Raw genomic sequence first — 21,643 nt, 5'->3', positions numbered from 1 at the left:
GTCAGCGCTGGGTGTTGGTCTTAGCGGCGTAGGAAGGCAGCTTCCAGGGTGATAGGCGTCGTTCTTGATCACCAGCGATGCGCATGTGCCCGAACAGTCAAGGCAGCTCTGTATCTGCAAGATCACAATGAAGATGTGGCTTGAGATGCTGCTCGCTCGTCGGTGCCGCTGCTGCCAATGCGATCGGCCAGTCCAGGCTCGCTGTATTTGTAGCCTTCCGTCGATGTCAGCGCTGGGTGTTGGTCTTAGCGGCGTAGGAAGGCAGCTTCCAGGGTGATAGGCGTCGTTCTTGATCACCAGCGATGCGCATGTGCCCGAACAGTCAAGGCAGCTCTGTATCTGCAAGATCACAATGAAGATGTGGCTTGAGATGCTGCTCACTCGTCGGTGCCGCTGCTGCCAATGCGATCGGCCAGTCCAGGCTCGCTGTATTTGTAGCCTTCCGTCGATGTCAGCGCTGGGTGTTGGTCTTAGCGGCGTAGGAAGGCAGCTTCCAGGGTGATAGGCGTCGTTCTTGATCACCAGCGATGCGCATGTGCCCGAACAGTCAAGGCAGCTCTGTATCTGCAAGATCACAATGAAGATGTGGCTTGAGATGCTGCTCGCTCGTCGGTGCCGCTGCTGCCAATGGAGGCGATTATCGCGCGTAATACGGCTTAAGCCGGACTACGTGCATAATTTCAGGGCGGAGGGAACGACGACATGACGGCTGCATTCCTTCGGGCAGCACCTCATAGTTCAGTTCATCTATGCGGTGAAGAACCGTATACGGGTCAAAGTAGCGCTTCATAGGTTTCTCGGAGAGACCTCGACGGCTTACCGGCGTCCACACCCAGACCTTGTCGTCACGTCGACGTCACGTCGACGGAGATTGTACCGACGAGCGTCTGTATGCTGTTGGTGCTGGAGGCGGAGTCGAGCGAGTTGCCGAGCTTCCTCAACGCGCTCGCAGACTAGGCGGGCATCATCGACTACGTCGACAGACGGCTCGCGTGGCAACATAGCGTCAAGCATCGTGGTGAGCTGTCTGCTATGCACCAGTTGGAAAGGAGACATACCTGTCGTCTCCTGGAATGTAACGTAGGGCTGTACCTCGTCTCAACTGCGATGGGCGACGCTACAGCAATATTCCCGCAACTTGATACTGGGCAATAATTTCCCTAAAGCTCTACAGGCGATCATCGACCTGCGTTCGAAGCTCATCACGCTTTTGGTGGACGAAGCCATCGCTTCAATGACGACCATGGAGCAGCATGTTGCCCTGAGTTTGCTCGATGAACAAATGATCCTCCCACCCCGATCAAGCGTCATGGTCGTCGTTGGTGCCACGGATACCAAGAATCTGGAAGCTCTCATCGAGGAGAACACGGAGCTGCTTCCGGAGCGAGGAATTGGCATCGCAAGAGGTATTGCACATTTCCGCAATGGCCAACCTGAAGTGCCGCTGACGAACAGCGAAGAATACCGGCACTTTAACAAAGGACCGCCGATATCTTTCTTCGACGAACTATGAGATGTTCACGACGCCTTCGTTCTCTCCGATCGAGTCCCACTGGATTCACCTAGTAGTAATAATATTGTTTATCCCAACTAGTTTATGCATAAGCGGGCCTGACGAAGCCGCGAAAGGCTTTGGTGGCGGCGCCCGGAAGCAGCTAACACACCAGGTATACACTGTCGCAAACAAAAACACAGCAGAACCGAGGAAACATTCTCAGTTCAAAAAAAAAAAAAAGAAAACGGGGAAAGGACAACATGGCACTGAGGAGTTAGTAGTAATTAACAACGCAATTTAACCAGGATTGATTTTAGCGTATTACGTGCGTTAAGTGAAAAGATTTCTTTAGTTACTTGGATAAGGACTTGCAGCACACAATACTTCCGAAGGCGTTTGCTATATCTTGTCCGTGCTTTGGGTAGTACAAAGCCGTCCCGATTACGATGATCGCGAACCGGAACGTAACGTATGCGGAACTATTTTGTCCAGATATAATCAGACACAACAATTTCAATGAACATATCGTTCAAGTCATGGTTAGCGCCGCCGCGGTGACTATCTGGTTATGGCGCTTGACTACTGACCACAAAGACGCGGATTCAGTCCCGACCGCGGCGGTCGAATTTCGATCGAAACCAAATTCAAGAGACCCGTCTACTGTGCGTTGTCAGTGCACGTTAAAGAACCCTAGGTGGTAGAAACTTCCTGAGCTCTTCACTACGGCGTGCCTCATAGCCTGAGTCGCTTCGGGACGTTAGACTCCCGCAAGCCGTAAGCATCACATTTATTCAGGCATAAGCAACATATGCCGTACAGCAACACACTTTAGGCCAAGGCGTATGTACATAATTTGCTTACGAGTATAGACAGGACAAAGGGTTTTAATAGATTACATTAAGCAAGCGTCTTCCGGAGTTCAGAATTCACAAAAGCCAAGTGGCTATTCCAGGACATGTCTGAGTCAAAAATACACCTAGGTATTCCACCGTTGAAATAGGCATAACCGGAGGACATTTACATTGTACACAGTTCGATCGGTGCAGGAAAATTGGTAACGCGTGAGAAATTGACTTTATATAATTAGAAACACACTAATTACGGCTTTTACTTTCTCACTGTGATTAAGTTATTCATGAACCACTCCACGACTTGCTCGCAGTCGTGTTGAAGGTGTGATAATGCATTTGGATAGTCCTTGTGTGTAGCAACCAGAAGTGTGTTATCGGCATACTGCAATACGTGGCAATGTTTACTAGCATTGCTCAAGTCGTTGACATATATGTTAGATAATATAGGCGCTAATATAGATCCTTGCGGAACAGCAGATCTCAGTTGTTTTAAATCACTTTTATATTTGCCTAGTGCAACGATCTGTGAGCGGCTAGCAATAAGAAGAGAGAGGAAAGTTCCTCTAAAGCCGCACTTATTAGGTTTATCAGACAACACCGCATGATTAACGAAGTCCAGTGCCTTCTACACATCCAAATGCACAGGCAAGCTCATTCTCGTCAATGGTGCTATTTAACAGATCACAAGCGCTTTCCGTGTGCGGCGGCCCTTGATAAAACCGAACCGGTTACATGATAATACATCATGAGCCTCAAGAAAACCAGTCATAACCAAAGAAATGTGTTTTTCTGAAAGCAGCGCAAGTGACGGTAATATCGGGATGCCACGATAATTTTCCACTCTGGTTTTTACTCCATTCCTATGCAGGGGGATAACCAGAGCTTTCTTGAAGCCTTCTGGTACTGCTTGAGTGGTAATAATGCCCTTTATAATCGTGAGCAAAACATGCTTTAATTGCTGAAAATGCGTGCTTAGTATCTCAACTGAGATATCATCACAACCTACAATTTTTCGCTTGCTAAAACCAGAAAGAATACAGCGAAGATCTGGCACCGTGCAAGACGGCAAAAATGCTTCACATGTGTCAAAGTGTCAACGAGTTGAATGGGCACTGGTGAAAGCGCAGCTTGACCAGGAGCCGCAAAAAAAGTATTGAAGTCCTCTGCAAGTCCTCGTAACCTATTAATAACATCCCACGCCTTCGCTGCATTCATTTTGGACGCCAAAAAAAAATTGCCTTAAAGTGTGTACGCCGTTCTGATCTGAGTAATGCATAATGGTAATTCAACAGTTCAAACACATAAACCGAGAAAGAGACGAGACACACAAAGCAGCGCTGAACTTACAGCTGATTTTTTATTATGAAGAAGTACGTCGTATATACACAGATGAAAAAACAGTGCACATGCGCAATGTCAACAAACTCCTAGTGATGGTAAAAGGTGAAACCACTTTAAAGTACTTGTGCATCTACAGAACCGCTATGCACTGTGTAGCATATTGATGTCTCGAAGAGGTAATGTGGCAGATGGCGTACTCACGCACCCTTCACTTTTGCTGATAATATGAAACGCTTCAGCTACTCCTCTAGTGCGCTGGTCAGAATGAACGAACAACACATCAGTGTCATCGAAAAGCGGCATGCATTTGCACGTGGAGCAATGCTTCGCTAGGTTAGTTTCTTTCTTTTTTAAAGAATTAGCGTGGTGCGTGAGCCGCACGTTAATGCAGCGGCCAGTCTGGCCTGTGTAGGGAAGGCCACAGGACAGGAGGATTTAATACACTACGCCAATCTTGGTGGTTAACCAGTATAGTGGTTAGGACACCCGGCTACTGAGCCGGAGTACCCGGGTTCGAACCCTACCGCGGCGGCTGCGTTTCGCTGGAGGCGAAACGCTAAGGCATCCGTGTGCTGTGCGATGTCAGTGCACGTTAAATATTTCCAGGTGGTCAAAATTATTCCAGAGCCCTCCATTACGGTCGTCATCTTCAATGAGCGTTTCACCACTTTTAATCTTTAGTACCGAGCAGTCATCTTTGCCGCGACTGCGGACATGTTTTCCAGAATTGTTTCGAGTCCTGTACCAAGCTGTTTCCTAATGAAGAAAAGTAAGAAAGTTTCGCTGTTCCTGCCAGCGATTTAAACTCAGACTTCAACGCTTTTAGTTCAGCCAAATTCGCAGGACAAGGCCTTTTTCTAAGTTTCAGATAGACTCGCTTTATTCTTTTTGTTAGAGCATTCATATAACTCACTGTTCAACCATGGTTTGCTTTTAGGTCTCCTAGGAGATATAGTTTGCGCGGGGATGAACATGTCTTGTAGCTGTAGCTGTACCTTGTAGCTGTAGCACATATATGGCCATATCCCTTCCCTTACGGCGCAGTTCAGGTGTCTGCCAAGATGTGCGACAGGTACTGCGCAATTTCCGTTACCTAAAAACCAATTTTCATTTAATTTTTTTTGCACTCTGCTTTGCGTCTTTGTAGATTGTAGCGTCTGGCGTCACTGTGACCTCTGATCCGTAATCGCCGCGCTGAAGGTGCACTCTTAATCGCGCAACTTGCATGTATACCTGCATCGGTCTTTATATCTTCGAGGTATACACGGTTTTACATTTTTATGTTTTAATTCTATTGCAAGCTCTAGAGGTTACATACTTGTTCACAGAGGCCAAAGCTGCCATTGAAAGGTATACGGTTCTGTATAGCTCGAACGGTGACCTCTACAGCTGGCCGAATTGGCGCCATATACGTTTAAGCTTAAAAAGAAGGGCGAGGTTTGCATAATTCGGCGAGGAGGACTCGCAACACCGCTTCCGCCAGCGGAGCATGGGGTTCGCTTCTCTCCGCTAGGAGAGAAACCCAGCGCTAGCTTCGAGGAAAGAACTCCAGCCTCGGCTCCCTATTGGTTCGTTTGAAGTGTCACCCCACTGACAAAGCGTTACGACCGTGTTTTTCATGTTGGACGTTGTGCGTTTGCGACACCCGTCAGACAAGGATACATTTGCGGAGTTTTATGCGGCCGCTGCCATGAGCAGCAATGCGAACAAGCAGTATAAATGGTGGTGTGTCCCCTCGACATGGCCGAATAAGCGTATTCATTGGGGCTACTACATCAAAGGCCATGGCCTGAGCTGTATCTGTCATGCCACACGCGCAAGGCCCTTATCGTTTTCTCTCGCCATTCGGGCTGGCATGGCTTATATAAGCGAGCGCGAAATAAAAGCGACTGCATTAGCCTTTCTGATGTCGGCCTGCTATTACATCGCCAACAGGCCGACGATACATGGTGCATGAAGTGGCCTTCCCAACCCGAAAACGCCCTGAGCAGACAGAAGGCTTCGTCTCCAAGCTGCAAGGGTGGATTTTCTGAAGCCGCCGGACCCATTTCGCATCACAGGTGACGTTTCTAAAAATTGGCAGCTATTTAAGCAGAAGCTATATCTCTACTTTACTATAGTGAAGCCAGACGACAAGCCATTGAACGCTGCTGCAAAGAGTGCAATGCTTTTGAATTTAGCCGGTGACGACGCTATCGAAGTGGTCTTTCAATATCCTTACTTTCAACGAAAACTAAAGCAAAGCAGACTATAACACGGCCGTAAAAAAAGTTCGACAGCTACCGGGGCGCCCAGGCGAACGAGGGGTACGAACGATACTTTTTCCGCACGAGAAGGCGAGAGGCAGGGGAAACCTTCGAGCAATTTTCACGGGACGTAAGAAAACAAGCGCGGAACAGCAATTTTGAAGGACTAACAGACATTATGATTCGTGACAGGTAGTAATTGGAACCAGCGATGAAAACCTCAGGGCGAAATTTGTATAGCCAGCCAGAGAAAGAGCAGCGCAAGTCAGTGAATTAAGGATTGACGAAAAGTCTTCGATAACGTGGACGTTTGCGCGGACAGCGTCGAAAGTCGGTGGGACTGGATTGCTAAGGGAAACGTTGGAAATGCAACTGCTTTCCGAAAAGTTGATACGGGATCCGAAACAAACCTACTGCCCTATTCTGCCTACATAAACACCAAGTCTACGTCGGTGCTCAAGCACAGCAGTTGGACCATATGATCTTTCAGCGGATATACAATCCAGCACTTCGGCGTTATCAACCAACTGGTGGCAATCGGCGACCGACGCTGTGACTCGAAAATTTTCGTGGTCAAGAAAAGATGCCAGATGCTACTTGGTCTTCAAGGGACTGAAAGGTTCGGGTTGGTTTCCCGGAAAGTGGATTCGGTGATAACGAACAGCTCTGAGATACTGCTCGAAGAATACAGGAACATTTTTCAAAGCACCGGCTGCGTCCGACGCCAGTACAAGATTGTTTTCCGCGAAGGCTCCGACCCAGCCGTTCACGCCTCTTGGCGTGTAACCTTGGCATTGTGGGAACCACTGCGCGACGAACTGAAACGAAAGGAAGAGGCTTGCATCATAACCAAGGTCAACGAACCAACGGACTAGGTAAGTCCTTCAGTTATTGTCAGAAAGACAGACGGAAAGCTAAGAATCTGCATGGATCCGCGAAAGATTAACACTTGCCTAAAAAGAGGGAGCATCACGAGACACCGCGGAGGGAAGAGACATAACCAGAATTGTCAACCGCAAAAGAACTCAGCCGTCTTAACGCGAAGGCTGGTTCTCATCAAGTACCGCTTGACGACAAGACTTCGCGTATCTGTATTTTCGCAACACCTTTTGGAAGGCACCGGTTCTTGAGGCCGCCGTTTGGTACCTTTCTGCGCGTCTGAAGTCCTTCAAAAGATACTGAGCGAAATCTTAGAGTCTCTTCCTGGATTTCACGTGTACGTGGACGACATATTGGTGTGGGCAACGTCGAGGAAGCAGTAAACGATGAGTGCTTAAAATCAGTATTTGAACCAGCAAGGCGGACCGGTGTTGCACTCAGTCCGGAGAAGTGCAAAGTTGGAGTCGAAGAACTTGAATTTATGGGTGATAAATCTCTGAAAAAGTTATAACGCCTAACCTACCACTCGTCAAATCGATAACTGAGACACCTGTTCCATCAAAAAAGCGTGGAGTGCAACGTCTACTCGGCGTAGCAAATTATCTTTCCGAATATATACTTTCCCTAACAGTAAATACACCGCAATTGCGCATGATCAAGCATGATGCGGTCTTTGAATGGACCCCCAGACACACGCAAGAGTGGCTAGAAATCTGCAAAAGCTTGAGCGAACAGCCACTACTTGCAACCTTTGACCCTGGCAAAGAAACAAAAGTGGCGTCACACACATCACAGGCTGCTTTGGGCTCAACCGTGCTCCATTGTCATGGCGAGAAATTTCGTCCCGTCGCATACGCGTCCCCAACACTCACTCCGGATGAGCAACGTTACTCGCAAAGTGGCAGTGACGTTCGGCTGTAGGAAATACCACTACTTCATCTACGGCCGAAAGATAATTTTGGAGACTGATCACTGACCACTGATTGCAATCGAGCGGAAAGAGCGATAGGGGACATGCTTCCCAGACTTCAAGGGGACATGTTTCCCAGACTTCAAAGGTTTTTATGCGTTGCATATTGCAATCGCTCAGTTCAGCCCTTGGGCGCGGCCGGTCAGCCACCAAACCACGTGACGTGACGTCACTACAGCGGGAGGAAAAGCTGGGCCCCAACTCGCGCGGTCGCGCGCGGCCGCAGCCACTACCTGACTCCCGCTCCTCCCGCTAGTGGCGCTGCGCCGGCGCTTGACGTAACGGAGGAAAAGCTGGGCCCCAACTCGCGCGGTCGCGCGCGGCCGCAGCCACCACCTGACTCCCGCTCCTCCCGCTAGGGGCGCTCCGCTATGATTGACGTCACGGCATATGTATAAAACAGCTGCGCTCCTTCGCCGGGACAGTCTTATACCACTGTCACACAGGCATTTCGAGGGCCCTCGAACCGATAGTCTATCGACTCAAAGGCGATCGAGCGCTGCTACACGGGCAGTTTCAATGGCGATCGAGTCAATAGCCTATCGAGTCAACGGAGCAGCACGGAACTCCATCGAGATATGCAACGCATTCTTGGCTTAACCAAGCTAAGCCTGGCCATTTTTTCTACGCTTGCTAAATTACGACTTCCCTACGCAATATGTTCCGGGCAGATGCGTTCTTCTGTGCGGAAGCTGGTAAACTCGGCGAAAAAAAGGAGTTTGAAACGTTTTTTTTTTTTCACTTGCAAAACCCACAAATCTGAGTTTCCTTACGGGTTATTGTATCGGAAAAAGGGACATGGCAATCCCATGTGTCTAAATTTCTGCAATATTCCTTGAAACATGTTTTTGTGGACGACCCTTTTCTTATTAAGAACTCTGATTCAGTTTTAACTTGAATGAGGTCTGGATTAGACAAAACATCATGTGCGTTCTCTATAGATGTCGAAAACTTGTACTTCTCTGTTCCCCACGATGGCCTCTTTACAGCCATTCGTGCGGGCATAAATGATTTTGATGAACTAAGGTTCCAGAATGCTATTGGAATTACCAGTGACTATTTTATATACTTGCTTTAATTTTATCTGCAATCAACTGTCATTGATTTTAACCAGAAGATTTATCTGCACAGAACTGTAATTTCCATTGGCTCATCTAAAGCCCCCATTTTAAATGACTTCTTTTTAGCTTTTATTCACCAGCGCATTTGTGCGTAGTTAAACCGGGCACCTGTCAGACGGGTGTTCCGCTTTGTTAACGATTATTTTATTCTTTTTGACCCGCCTGCCTCTTTTAACTTTGACGAAGCTGTTGCTGATGTCCTTAACATTTTAAGAGACAATTCACAAGGCCTCACCTTCACTTGGGAACTGTCGCAAGGGAACAAGATCCAGTTTCTGGACGTTGTTTGATTTTACAGGCGTAGATCATGTGTGTTGGGTGTATAACCCCTGCTCCAAGAAAAGCTTCATGCCGTTCAGCAGTGCCCATTTTAAACTGGAGAAACGAAGTATTGCTATGACGTGCTTACACGCCGCTCTCTCTAAATCATGCGATCACTGTGTGAGGCTGGCTTTGACAAGCAACTTCAGAGATTAAAGAACGCTGGTTATCCCTGCCTTGTCATAAACGCTGTTTGTGAAGTCTTGCTGCAGAAGACTAAGCTCTCTTTGAGCGGTGCTGTATCAAGCAAGCAGCGAGATAACAGGCCTGTGGCGGTGATTCTGTATTTGGACAAAATAGCGCACAACATCAAGAAGATAAGGTGTCGTTATGGTGCGATTGTGGTGTTTTCAGCACCGTGTAAGCTTGGCAAAATATTCTCCATAATAGACAAACAACCACCGAGGTGCGCTATGAAGCATAGGCAGCGTTATACGGATTGCAGGTGAAAAGTCATCTATGAGATACCGCTCAAGTGTGGGCGGGTCTACATTGGGCAGACCGGCTGTTGTTTCAATGAGAGAGCGATTGAGCATAAACGTACAATAAAGAACAAGGAAAGAGGAAACCTTCCTGATCACTGCAGAGATTGCCAAGATTGCGGACTGGTGCTGGAAGAGGCAAAGTTTATCGGCAGAGGCAGAGAGTGAGTTGAAAGAGAAGTTATAGAGGCATTTCACATACAGAAAGGTGGGCCCACGTGCATAAGCACTTCGTCTGTCAAACTCAGCGGGCAGGAACTGAATTTTTTACATGGTCATGTGTAGATCTTGTCATTTATTCTTGATATCATGTTCGTAAATTTTTCATGCCTTGTTCTGTGATTAGCAATTCTCTGGCTATTATTCATAAACATAATCTTGTTCTGTACATATATTTTTTCTTGTTAGCTTGTCCTGGCTATGATAACGCACTGGTGGTGATAATGTACTGGCGTATAAAGGTGGTGTTTTCCGCTATAAACTCAGTTGGTAGTAGGCGCTCTTTCTGTCTCTCCGTCTTCCTGTGTTCGTTCGCTTGCGCCATTCAACTTTATGATGAACCAGCTAGCCCAACAGCAAGTACTTCTGCACTGCAGAGTGGCCCAAGAGCTCGACGTGGTGCTTCGTGTCATCTGCTCCTTTGCATGAGGGCCGAGATCCTAGGTGAGGAGGCGCAAGTGATCGCCGTCTTGACGTCCCTTATGAACCCCATGCTTGTGATGCTGTCCACCATTCACTCGCCAGCAGCACGGATTGGCTTGCAGGTACTGGGCGCGCTAAATCCACTCCTTGCTGCTTTACTGTAGCAGGCATTACCATTTCAAAGCCAAGTCAGAGATGCACCCATTTTTCAGTGGAATGCCCGTGGACTCAATTCCCGCATTTCGGACATTCGCGAATAGCTCTGTAAATGTAGATTTCCAATCCTTGTGATTTGTGAGTACAATATACAAAAGTCCATCCGAATTTATGGCTGTGAAGCATTTGCATCCTCCACGCACTGGCGAAACACCAAGATGATCATCTACATTCGAAGGGAGCTTACATATGTGCACGATATGGTTCCCCCAAAACGACAACCAGTACGACTGTCTAATGGTGAATAGGCGTACCTTCACGTTTATGCTTGTGGGCGCGTACTTAACTCCAACAACATGATTTGACGCCGACAGACCGAGGGACTTGTTGGCTGTAACACCTGGGCCTTGGATCATCACGGGTGACTTTAATGCGCATAACACCATGTGGGGAGTCATCCGGATGAATTCGGAGGAACGAAATCATGTCTGCGTCGCCTCTGACCACGACTTAGAATGCCTTAACGACGGTTCTCCAACGTACATTCGCGGGATGTCTTACAGCAGCTGTTTGGACTTGGCGTTTGTGTCTCGGTTACTTGCTAGACATGTCCGATGGTTTGCCAGTGTAGAAACGCAGGGAAGGGACCACATCCCGACATAGAGTATATAATCGTTCGTGGTCTCGCTGGATGCAGATCTGCCAAACGTTTGCAATACATAGACTGTTCAATGTTTTAAACCCTTATGGAAGATGCCGGCAGAGAAGACATTACAATAGGTATTGAAAAGCGCATCAAGGAGGCTATGGAAAACGCGACATGCTTCTTCACTCTAATGCCAAGGTTCACAGGCTTCGGTGAGGAGCTGCAGCGTCTGCGATCACTTGGACGAAGAGCACAAGAATATACAGGCGCACCAAATCGCTAAGGAATGCAAAGCGCACGTAGAATAAAATGCAGCACAGAATTCAAATCTTGCAGGCTGACCATTGGAAGGCATTCTGTGAATCGCTGGATCCTCAAAGCCCTCTCTCAAGCTTGGAGAGTGGTGCGTGGTCTAAGAACATCTCCACAGCAGCTCCAACCATTCCAGTCTCACGCACTTCCCCAACGATGTAGCGAAGCGGAGATTGGTGAACTTTTGCGCAAGAATAGTAAGCCCCAAGAACCCACCCACAACTCTGAATTTCTACGAAGTGCCTAGATCTAGGGATTTGCGAATGGACCTCCTTTTCTCCATAGAAGAACTAGACGCCGTGGCTGGTTGCAGACGGTCTTCATCGGCGGGGCCCGACGGAGTAACATACTCTGCACTTGCTAACATTCATCAGGTGGCTTGACGTACTCTCTTAAAGCACTTCAACTCATCATGGTGGGCGGGTACAGTTCCGGGCGCATGAAAATCAAGTCCTCTGGTTCCAGTCCTTAAACATGCAAAATCGCCGCTTGTCCTAGCATCGTACAGTAGAACTTAATTGGCTAATTTCGTGTGCAAACTCATGGAAAGGATAGTACTTACACAAATTGAGTTGCATCTGGAGCGCTACCAAATATACCCAGATGTAGTGCCCCAGTTTTGGCATAGACGTTCGTCTATTGATAGCGTGATTGATCAAGTGTCATCAGTTCAACATGAGAACCATTCGAAGCGCTTGGCCGCGACGTTGTTTCTCGATGTTAAAGGAGGGCACGATAACGTCGTTCATCGACCTCTTTTTGATGCTGGTATCTGCAGAACTTGGTAGTCGTATGTTCTGCTGGATACACAGTTATCTATGCACCATATCGCTATTTATGCACACTGAAGACAGACCACCATTTCAGCTTCTTTCCCGTGGGGTACCATAAGTTGGAGTAATTAGCCCAACGTTTTTCAATCTTGCGCTTGTCGGCCTTATCGACGTCGGCCGTCAATGTCGGCCACAGAAGGCACAACTCTCAGTCGATGCGACGGTATTTTTATCTGGGCATCAGGAGTAATGCGACCACAAGTTCCAAGAATGCTTCAAAAGGCGGCATGCTTTCTTACCTCCTACTTCCGCCTGCAAGGCCTGGAGATTTGTACTGAAAAACGTTTCCTTGTTCCCTTTAAACGCAGGAGCATGTCTCATTACCCCGTATATGTAAATGGCTCAACAATACCTGCAATCGCTTCCTTGGAGTTATCGTCGATCGTAATCTAACATGGAGCCCACATACCTCGTACATAAAAAGGCGACTTACATGGGTGGTTGGCGTTCTCTCCTTTCTCGGAAGAAGGTCGTGGGGAGCATCAGGGCAGTAGATGCTCCAGCTGTACGTCGCATTATTCAAGGAATTTGTAGACATCGTATGTTCATACCGAAGGAATCCGGTGTCTACAAAGTGTTCAAGCTCACGCTCTCCTGACGTGCCCAGGACTCCCAAAATGCACGTCTACAGCCGCAAGAGTACACATCACTCAGGAGAATCCAGTGACTGCTTAGGTAACAATTGTAGCCTTCAAAGCGCATATTCGCCGCCTCTCTCGAATTCCCGCTCCCCATGTTGTCAGTCTTCCTGCCAACCCGCCATGTACTTACATCCTTTCCCAAAATTATTGATGCCCATCGCGACTTTCTACCAGCCCAATTTACACCAGCCGGCACCAACCTCGTGTGCTTCTTTCCACACCAGGCATCAAAAAGAAGGTTTATTTACCGCCGACAGCATTAAAGCAGACCACTCCTCATAATCTGCGTGACAAGCCCAGACACCGACTGCACGTTTTCACCAAAGGCTCAGTAACCTTCTCCAGTTCCTCGGGCCCCGTGTGGTCATCCCCGTACACTAATCTCCATACATCCCCGTACACTTTACACTAATATCCGAAGCCTCCTGCCCAAACTAGGCGCCCTTGACAGTCTTGCGCACACAATAGATACCAACATAATCATACTCGATTGCAAGACGAGTGAGTTGGTGCATACTTAATCGAAAATGGCGCAAAAGACGAGGACAACAAGGAAAGAAAACAACAGGACCAGCGCTGGTCCTGTTGTTTTCTTTCCTTGTTGTCCTCGTCTGTTCCGTTAATTTTCGCTTAAATAATCATACTTACTGAAACCTGGCTAACATCATCTGTACGTGACTGGAATACTTTGTCTTTCCTAATAATAATAATATAATAATTGGTTTTTGGGGAATGGACATGGCGCAGTATCTGTCTCACATATCGTTGGACACCTGAACCGCGCAGTAATGGAAGGAATAAAGGAAGGAGTGAAAGAAGAAAGAGGTGCCGCAGTGGCTCCGGAATAATTTCGACCACCTGGGGATCTTTAACGTGCACGGACATCGTACAGCACACGTGCGCCTTAGCGTTTTGCCTCCATAAAGACGCAGCCGCCGCGGTCGGGATCGAACCCGGGAATTCCGGATCAGTAGCCGAGCGCCCTAACCACTGAGCCACCGCGGCGGGTTGTCTTTCCTAACAATAACAACACTATTTTTCGTCGCGATAGAACAAATAGACGGGGAGGAGGTGTGCAAATCGGAACCTATGATTATCTGCGCTATTCTGAAATTAAAATTTCATCTCCTCTAGAAATGCTGTTTATTCAGTGCCACGCTTCATTTTCTACCCTAATCATTGGTGTTTGCCATCGGCCATCTGATTTAACTTATTCCTTTGTTGCTAATTTCCATGAAGCAGTTCGCGTCATAACCGCGTCACCACCATACTCCCATCGTTCTTTTCGGTGATTCTAACCTTCCTGCAATAACCTGGTCCGACCTATCCACCTCAACATGTAAATAAAATCGATAATTTTTTACCACCTGTCTAACCTTCAATCTCTCCCAACTCGTATCAAACCCAACAAAACAAAGCAATCATTCATCCAATATACTCGACCTCGTCTTATCTCCTCACCCTGATAACGTCTGGCCGCTACTTCGATTAACAGGACTCCGTGATCATTCCGTAATTCAATCCACGTAGTCCTGCCAGTTGTGACGCAAAAAAAAAAAACATTTACACTGTACGACAAAGGCATCTATGCAGCCATTAATTCCGAACTTGCTGGTTTCTACATATGCTTTGTCCAAGGTTTTTCAGAACGATCAACCGGAGTTAACTGGTCCTTTTCCAGAAACAAGGTGCATAAACTAATAGATAAACGCGTCCCTACTATCACCGTCACCGAAATACCATTGTCGCTATGTGTAGGGGTCGATGAGTCAGTATGACGCGCGTGAGACGGTGGGAAGAAAAGGGGTCAATTTTGGAAGCAAAGCCACCACGATTGCGTGAGCTGGAGGCTGAACTGGAGAAGCTAAATGGCGGAACGTCTCCAAGCTTCGAAATAAGCTCACCAGAATTGGACCGCCTAGTGGAAGATGTAGATCATAAGAGAGATGAGGCAATGCGGTGGAATAGGCCAGGGGGTGCAGAAACACCCGTCATAATTACACCACCTCAGCTAAAAGTAGACACAGTGTGCAAATCACGCAAGAAAAGAAAACTACCAGGGAGATGAGAGCCCTGTTAATAAGGGTAGGGGAAACAGCATCCCTAAATAAGTTCGCGATGGTGCAGTAAACGCAATAACGTCTGCCAAGTTGCCGCCTGCTTTGTTAGTGGTCATCAGAGAGCACGACGACCGTAAGGACGAATGCCCCGCTGTAATGGCGACCAGATCTGTACTTCCAACACCCCAAGCAGCCGTCAGTGAAGGTCGCCAGTGGCGCTCTGATGATCAGTAAAACGTGACATTGAGGACGCCAACCACAACATAGAAAATAACACACAAAAGACGTTTCGGCTCCCATACGGGAGCCTTCTCCACAGTAAAAAACGAGAAGCGGGTGCGCGAGGTTATGTATACTTGAAAAGGGGGCGCAGGGAGCGTGCGTAAGCAGTTGTCAGATTTCCGCAGATTTGGTTCAAGGTGTGACAGGTCGTTTGCATAACCAAGCATTGGCGAAACTAGCAACTTCGAAAGGCGCCTAAAAGATCATAAAAACGACGTTAAAAACAGAAAAGTGGATTCCAGTGCTATCGCCGAACACTGCATATCGAAACAGCACATTATCGACTAAGGCAAGGCACAAGTTCTTGCGGAAGAAAAGAGGAAATTGCCTCGCTTTCACCTGGAATCTTTTATATACAAGCAACCTGCCACACCTTGAACCGAAACTGCGGAAATCTGACAAGTGCTTACGCACGCTCCCTGCGCCCCCTTTTCAAGCATACATAAGCTCGCGCACCCGCTTCTCGTTTTTTACTGCGAACAAGGTTCCCGTATGGGAGCCGAAACGTCTTTTGTGTGCTCTTTTTTTGTTGTGGTCGGCGTCTTCAATGTCACGTTTTATGATTCAACCCGACCAGACCAGTTTTCGTCCATTTCTTGATTTCTGATTATCAGTGTGGTGTCGAGTTAGAAAGGCCAGCTAAAGAATCTGGATGAATTCAAGACTCCACCCAGTTGTGACGATCTTGAGGGCGCAGTTGCGGTGACTCCGCGGTCGAGCAAAGAATACCAATTGCATGAGGCGGCCGCAGGCGATATTTTGCAATGGCCATAAAAAGAAAATTCGTCAGGCAAGTCGCAGAAAGCAGCGGACGCTGGTCACAAGGACAGTAAAGACAAGGAATTGGTAGTACGAAAGCAAACCTTCGTACGCAAAGCGTGCGAAGCACCCAGGGATGCGCACAGTGGTCAGTCTGCATCAACAGCAGAGACCGAGAGTGAACCCAGTGCGGAGACCTCACAAAATGACGAAGCAGAATCATCGGACCGACCTACTGGGTCCGGTTGGGTTACTGAAGGAGCCAGAGAGCGAGGATCTATGGCCGCATGGCACTCAGTCAAGTAAACGAAAGTCGGTTAGTCCAGCGTGCGAGTTCGGTAACACTAGCTATGAGGTGGGCAAGCTTTAGCCACACTAGGCACGCAGTTTCTGTAGTCGCCTGTTCATACGGGTAAAACTGCTTCGAGCGAATTGGGTCGCAGCGTGCACGAGACAACCGCGGCAGGGTGTGTAACAGTGCAGAGCTCCATTCACTCTGTCTTACCTTGACAGGTAGAACCAGCCCGAATAGTAGGGTTGACTCCCTACGGCCCCGCTCTTCAGAAACGGCTCATTGCGAGCATAGGAAATTGGGAGCAAATCTCAAAGAATATTGTTTCAAGGAGTATTGTGTGTGGTCGCGGTCAGGGACGTCTAAGACCCTGGAGGACACTAATGACGCGACATCGGTCACTGCCACCCGACCCAAAGGCACCCTCCAAAGGAATCTAGACAGTTATGCTCCATACACTGTGTAGAGCGCCAGGTTGCGACGTAAATACAGACACGGACATAGGCAGAGGGTCGAACTGGGGGACTCCAAGTGTTTGTAACAGTGAGCGAAAAGTGCGACATTAATCGACACTGCGTGCGGAAGCGGAAGCGGTTTCTTAGACTGACCGGGACTGTTGGCAAGTGCCAAATTACACGTGTAGCTTTGATATGCATGGCCTCCGCCGTTGTGAGTTGGAATGCGTGTGCATTCTTAGTATTTCGTTTCCCCTCCAAGCGATGAGTCATTGTGTCTCGATGTACTGCTAAGTTTGCACTCTGAGTAGCGTTCAGTTGATTAGCGATCCATTCAACAAAGTCATTATCCGAGGTTCCAATGGGTCTCTAGTATAATATTTGGAGGGACGTGTAGGGGTCGATGAGTCAGCTCTAGCCGCGTGAAACAGTGGGAAGAAATGAAGCGCGCTTCGCGGTAGGAAGGGTGGCCTGTGACTGGCATCACCGTGTGGGCGGTTGTCAACAGTTCGTCAGAAGGCCAGGGCCACTGATTTTACCAGCAAACCGAAGACCTTCAGTCGACCGGTCACAGTCCCTTCAGTGAAACTGCTGGCAGCAGCGGGACGCAGCAAAAGCCCCCTCCGTTCCCTTTTGACGGGAGACTGCATGACAGTACCTTTGCGGTCTGGAATGTCTTAAGCGTGGGAATCGCAAGAGGGGTCATAACTGCGGTTCTACGAAGGCGCCGGATTGACCCCTGCGGAAAGGGATTCCGCGGTCCGTCCAGCTTGTTTGTTTGTCTTTACCTTTAGAGAGGGTTTGGCGTGCACTATCAAGGGGGTAGGGCGGGACGCGCGATTTGGAGAGCCAATCGTTTTTGTGGAGATCGCTCTGTGCAACTCAGTCTGTAAAATAATTTGATTACTTTTTTCGATCTTGTGTTTCGGGGAAGAGTTGTCAACATTATCGAAGTTGAAGGAGGCAGCACGCAGCAAGCCACCCATCGTGTTGAGGCTTGCTTCTATTGGATGCTTCCTAAATGCGAGAGAGACTCCCTGGGGTTTAAAACTGAGTTCCAGAGCCGAATCCGTCGTTCTGGGCTAGGTTTAGATGCTCTGCATCTTCGTCTAGGCCGAGGAGGGAAGATTTTCCTGCTAGCCAGTTCAATCTTATTTGCCACTATATTTAACTACGATGTACATACTGTAAATCTCATGTATTAAATTTAAGTTATTTTCTCGTCGACTCCCATCGTCGCAAGTCGTCATTAACCCGCCAGCGACGGAGCACCCCAGGTGCGACTAGCCTTCGCTTCACGAAACCGTCTCGGACTGCCACGCCCCTGGTGCAAGGAAAAGGACCCAGGAGAAACATTACTCCATGGTTCAACAAAGAGCTGAAAGGCCTCAGAAACATGAAGAAAAGCTTTACGTATGAGTGAAACATAATGGCCAGTAAACGCAACAAAAAAGGCAGTAACAATGACGAATTGAGTCCGAAGCGAGCGCCACCGTCTGGAAGACGTTGAATTAACGAGCGTTAGCTGTTTGGGTTTACTCTATGCAGAAAGCTAAGAACGCGCCGCTTGTGTCGAGAAACGGAATGTAATACCCTTTGAAATGGGGTGGATTGCCACCACTCTCCGCTACGCGGGCATACACGCTGCCTAGCGGAACCAAGGAGGTTATATAATACTGCTGGAGTGGAAGTGGCTTCCAAGCGCTGAAGCCGAGGCGCCGCCATCTTGTTCAGGGCAGAAAGCGCGCGCACGGCATAGCGTAGGCACAGCATTGCGCGCCAGTACAGGTTGAGTTTTGCATGCGCTATTGTTCTAGCCTACCTGAAGGTGATGGTGGGCTCGTGCGTTGCGTTCGGCTGCTCAAATCGCGTGAAGCAGACGCCGGGAATAAATTTTCATGTTTATATATGTACGCCGAACACATTTTACGACTTGCTCACGAACCAGGAGCCACGAGGGGAGCCTCAGATGGAAGCCATTAACACTGTCGCATCATACCCTTAATTTTTTGCGCGAATCCATAGGAGCACTAGATGGCATCGTTAAAGATTTGCCTGAGGATGTGTACTGTACATGGACCTTTGTTCGTGGGTCCCAGGTTTCCCAAAGATTCTGCCCAGCGTGCAGCCTGGGAGCACGCAGTGCGACGAGTTGACTGGACAACCAAGAAAACTGATGTTCTGTGCTCTGTTCATTTCGAAGCTAGCTGTTTCGATAGAACAGGACGAACAACGAGGCTGCGAGCAGGCAGCGTTCCCACAATATTTCCGGAGTTCCCAGCCTATCTTCGGCAGCCAGTGAGTACAAATATTTTGAATTAGTTCCACTTCTTAGCCCGAAAAGTGTTATTACATCAAGCTCACAGCTGACTCATTACTGCTTTCTTAATTACTTTACACGGCTCTAAATATGGAGATAGCAAAAGGTCTAACGTCATCGAACGTAGTTTTTTTCCTGACAGCAAAAACGAAAGCGAGCTCCCGCAAAGTCTCGGGCACCGACTCTATCACTTCTGCCTGAAGTTTACAAAGAAGCAACAGAGGTCATCTCAGAGCCATCTTCTCCGACGAAAGAATGGTACAAGCAGAAGGCACAGCAGTCAGCTGATGAGGTTCAACAGTTGAAGAAAAAGGTGAAAATACTGCAGCAGTCCAAACGATGGTTATCAAAGCGCTGTTACGATTCCAAGCATTTTATCAATGAACTGAACAAACAATAACTTTTATCATACAAAGGCCTTGAGGTTTTTGAAGCTACCTTTCCACCTGATATTCAGCATCTTCCTGCACAAGCCCAGGAAAAACGTACGCAAGGTATCCCCCGGGACTTCGTGCGTTCGCCCTAACGCTGCACTACTACTCTAAAGCTGCGTATGAGTATGTGGGACTGAAATTCAATAACGCTTTGCCATCTCAACGTACTCTGCGCGAATGGTACAGGTCAGTTAACGGCGAACCAAGTTTTACGTCTGAAGCTTTTGCCTTCCTGAATAATGCAGAGCCGAGATAAGCCACCGCTCGCTGCACTAATCATAGACCACATGGCTATTAAAAAGCATGTACAACTTGTGGGCCAGAAAATGTTTGGCTATGTGGACCTTGGAATTAAAACCTCGGACGATAGCTTGCCGGAAGCCACAAATGCTTGTGTTTTTATGCTTGTGGCCATGGATATGAGGCTGAAATTTTCACTTGCATACTTTTTCATAGATTCGATTTCGGGATCTGAGAGGGCTGAGCTCACAAGAGAATGCCTCTCCAGACTATCACTATCATCACTAGGCATCGAAATAGTTTCTCTTACCTTTGACGGGGCAGCGTCAAATTTTACTATGGCCAAGTGTCTTGGAACGGAGTTGAACTAAAATTCGACGGCATTCGACACCAGTTTCCAGTTCTCAGAAGGTGCAGGCAGAGTACATATCACACTAGATGCCGGTCACATGATTAAGTTGATACGGAACTGCTTAGGGTACTGCTTGCTCACCTCGTGGATCAAAGTATAGTTCACATGTGAAATGGCTATATATTGAAGAATTGGAAGCACTGCAACGGCAAGAAAGACTCCGCCTTGGCAAGAAACTGGGAAAGGTTCACGTTGAGTGGGCTAAGCCGGAAGTGAAAGTCAAATTGGCAGTTCAAACCCTGAGTTCATCCGTAGCAGATGCACTTGACTTCTGCTAGTTCACGCTAAAATTGCCACAGTTCCAAGGGGCGCATGCTAAAGCAGAATTCATTCGTGTTTTTGATCACCTTTTTGATATTCTCAACTCTAGGAATCCTCTAGCACGGTCATATAAAGCCCCCTTCGCAAAGAGAACGCAGCCACTTGGAAGGCATTCTGTCACACAGCAGAGGCCTATTTATGAGGGCTCAAAGATGCTGCGGGGCGACCGATGATCGAAGGACAGAAGAAAACTGGATTTTCAGGCATGCTCATTTGGATTCAAAGCGTTAAAGCTATTTTCGACACTCTGGTGGCTACTGAAAACTCAGGTACTTGCTGACACATAAGATGTCCCAGGACCATTTGGAAACATTTTTTGGTTGCGTAAGGGAAAGGGGTGGTTTCAGTAAGAAACCCACTGCCTGTCAGTTGAGAGCTTCATAGAAAAGGCTTCTGACACAGACAGAGGTCACCTCATCTGAAGCCGGTAACTGCGCTAAATATCTAGTGACTGTGCTTAACGTGTCAAGCGCCGTAACTTGTGCAGAATCGTCGACAGAGATTACAATTCAAAGGGGATCGTCTGTGCTTGAAGCCTGCGATGACGATCACGACTATAGAGATCGCATGGATCTCCCAAAGATCCTGTCGGAGTTCGCTCGAGCAGTAGTTCCCTACATAGCAGGGTTTGTGGCCCGTAGAGTGCGCGATGCCCGTTCATGTGTGTAGTGCTGCATGACATTACAGTCGACCCGGCTTTGGTGGCCGCAAAAAGCCGAGGTGGTCTCGTTGCACCATCCAAGGGTGTCGTAAAGACACGTGACATTGTGGAAAAGGGCATACGACTTCTTCAACATCAGTGCACAGATGTTAAAACCCTGCATATAAGATGTCAAAGTATCTGGGCTGGAGTGATGACAACTGTGTTGGAGCAGGCATTGTTTCGCGAGCTTGAACCTCACTCACCTTTTGGACTGCGACCCCCTTGATAATCACATTTACGCCCTGTCCAAAAAGGTTGAAAGCATGTACATGGAAATCTTGGTCCATCACATCGCAAAGATGATTAATGAAAAGAGCAGCAAGAACATGGTGAGGCGAATTCTGACCAGGGAGATAATAATCAAGAACCAAAGAAATATATACACGATTTTTTACCTGTACTCATCAGTGTCTTTCCATCGCTCAGACG

At 47.9% G+C, this 21,643-nt stretch overlaps 1 protein-coding gene and 1 pseudogene across 3 annotated transcripts in view; both read left to right on the top strand.

Moving 5' to 3' along the window:
* The window catches only part of LOC144103810 (trypsin alpha-like), a 609,247-nt gene that overhangs the window by 514,152 nt on the left and 73,452 nt on the right, over positions 1-21,643 (top strand). The window lies entirely within an intron of this gene.
* On the top strand, positions 1,244-20,895 carry LOC144105038 (uncharacterized; annotated as a pseudogene).

Source organism: Amblyomma americanum, chromosome 9 (assembly GCF_052857255.1).
Source record: "Amblyomma americanum isolate KBUSLIRL-KWMA chromosome 9, ASM5285725v1, whole genome shotgun sequence".
Classification (NCBI taxonomy): Eukaryota; Metazoa; Arthropoda; class Arachnida; order Ixodida; family Ixodidae; genus Amblyomma; species Amblyomma americanum.
The sequence above is the reverse complement of the archived record's forward strand: the minus strand, read 5'-3'. Positions and strand labels throughout refer to the sequence as shown.